Genomic DNA, 3190 nt, shown 5'->3' with positions numbered 1-3190 from the left:
GTATGTCGCAATTGTTTAAAGAAATGGTTTGTGCCACAAACATACTGAAACTGTTATTTTACCCACCACCCCTCCTTGTGTGGTCATAAGTCGCCATGTATTATATGTTTGTTAAATCATATAATTTTTTGTCCTAAACTGGTAATGCTTGTTTTGCAGATACATTTTCTAACAGTGTCATCTGACATTTTCAGACATAACAATTTGGGTTTTGTTTTTCGCTGAAAATGAATTTTGAAAGTTGAGCCCCGAATGAATGATATTACTAATTTCTAATTCAAATCGCATGTTCCGTCTGGTTTATTTTGTGCAAGAATGAACATTGAAGCCTTCTCGATAAGGAACGTTACATGTGGAATCGTCCTTGATTGCATATACGTGTGATTCACTAAAGCACATTGTTTTTAAACATTTTATGTTCGATGTCTCACATTTTAACGAGTCAACTCAAGCGACTCAATGCAATAGCAAGCTTGCTTTAATTTAAAAGGTGCTTTATGATAGAAAGAGGTCAAATGTGAGCTTCAAATATTTAAGGAATGAATTGCGGGGTTGATGTCATTATCGGGGTATGAACGCAATTGGGCTGGTCTTAGTGTGTGGAGTCCGAAGGAGGGTTAGGATTACGGTATATTGAACAGTTTTTGACAATTCATTCCTTATATTTACACCAATAATTCATTATTTTATTCAAGAAACTTTAAAAAAATACTTCATTTCATTTCAGATTACCTTTCAGTATTCCTTTTTTACCGATTCTGTAAATAGGACGACTCGACTGTTACCGGAAACATTTTTTTTAAATGACGTCACAATAACGCGGAAAAAGATCACCCACTTGAAATCGCTTTTAAACATAAAATTGAAACACTTTTGGCAACGTTTACAATTTAATAACTTAGCACTTTCTAAAATGTTGATTTATATTTTACGGGACCTGCTGACACAATCACAAGATCAATAGTTTTCATCGATATTGTTATGCGATGAATTGCGATCCGAACATATCCGAAGATGTTGCGTTCATCTATTGATGAACGCAATTGCCGAAAGGCAGTTCATTTAAGGAATGGAAGTTGAGGTGTAAATATACAACGTGTATGTCTCTAGTATCAACATCTTACACTATCAGCGTACCGCTACTGTCAGAAATGAAAGAAGTATAATATAATAAAATGTTAAACAGAACAACCATTTACAGCATGAATTTATGTTGATAATGTTTCATTTTCAACCAGTCTTTCGAAATATGTATAAATTGATTAAGGAGAATTCAACCACAAAAGGTAAGCGAAAAATATGCACCAGACACATTGCTCGATGGATATCACTTATATAAAGTATTTCTCGTTAATATATGATTGTAATATCATCTTATTTTGAAAAGCCGATATATTGTCTGGTATATGCTGGGAGATTTCATCGTCGTGGAAATGAAAAAAATGTTGACCATAGCTTGCCAACTATTCAAGCAAGTGATATGCAACTTAGTATAAAGGTTCACAAACGATATGAGAAAAACAATAATAAATTCAAGTACATTCACTGTGTATATTTCGTTTGTTAAGTCAATACATTGGTTACTTCAGAACAGGTCAGACGAATGTTTCAGTCCGTGTGTGGTTGTGCAGTTAAAAGCAATTCGTGTCTTCAATTATAAGAAGGGGTTTGCGTAAAACTCGTACTGTATTTTCTACGGTCAATTTATTGACTCATATGTTCTAAGTCTGTGTTTTTATTTTCAAAAACTAACACAGAAGTTTAATTCCCTTCCAAAATATTTCATAAATTGGTGCATTCCAAATTATTCATCTAGTCAGAATTATTCCGATTCCAGTTTATGCTTTCCTATGACTAAAGGTTTAATGACTAAATCAGCACCATTATCATTTTGCTTATATACTCATGTGTGGATTAATTAGAATTGTTTATTATTTTAATGTTATCTTTTATATCAAATATAACGTTTTGCCGCTGACTATATCTTATATCATGAAACGCTTTAATAAGTTTTGTTTTCATGATTCTTAAATAACTAAAATCAACAAAAGTCTGAATATTCGTAAGATTTGTAACTACGACGAAATATGCCTTGTCATTTAAATTCCTGGACTTTCGTGGCACATGATCATTTGGTTTATCGAATGTCAATGGCTTGGAAGCGTGTGCAGTGCCAAACAAAAGTGAAAAAAGTCCACACATAATTGCATTCAGGAAACTTGGAAATTAGATATATTTTCAACTCACGACAGAAAATAGAAGGATTAGTTGCAGCTGTATCCTCGCTTCCGGTTCTTCTATTGTCTGCATATGGTTCAAATATACGCCATAATGAGCTTTGATTCAATCAATGCATATTGTGCCAGTATGCCTGTATGAACATTGATTCTTTACTGACCTTGATTAATCGTGAGGAACATGTGAGAACGAACAATAAAATAGCGAAGTGACCAACATATCTGATAAAAGATTGAGCGCACAGGAAATAATAACGAACAAGATGCCATGTTCCACAGCAATCTTGCGAAAGAAAACAGCCAGTCACCTGGGGGAAATAATCAGTTTTTCAAACAAACACATTGATTTGAGGGCACTCATTTGGAATTATATATTGTATCCTGCTTTTATGTTATGCATAATATAGTTAAAAATTCAAATCAAGTATTTTAATGTAAGGAACATCTGGAATAAACAAACTATTGTCAAATGCAATATTAAATAAAATAATTATTATAAGAAAATCGTTATTAAGACAAATGGTCACACTTAAAACAAAACAATGAAGTAAAATATAACAAATATAACTATACATATACTCGTATACTCATATCAATACGTTGTTTGTGAATGACGTATGATATTTGAAATTAAGATACTAAGTTTCATTGAATGAATAAGGTAATGTCATATTTTCGGTGGTTTATTGAATGTACAACCGTTACTTTGTATGGATCCTGATAGGAGCATGAGTTTACAATTATTAATTTGAAAATATCTGAAACGGATGTTTAGGTATTGCAGATGTAAATGTTTTCACAGGACGACAACACTGACGATGACACCATGTATCAAGAAGAAGTAAAAAGTTTTACTACAGTCTCTGAAAAAAAAACAGGTAATATGTAGGTAAAACTGTTTCACTAAACACACAAGTAAAACACACCATGTATATTACAGACAATTCCTTTAT

Source organism: Mya arenaria, chromosome 4 (assembly GCF_026914265.1).
Source record: "Mya arenaria isolate MELC-2E11 chromosome 4, ASM2691426v1".
Lineage (NCBI taxonomy): Eukaryota > Metazoa > Mollusca > Bivalvia > Myida > Myidae > Mya > Mya arenaria.
This window is presented reverse-complemented; position numbering follows the sequence as displayed.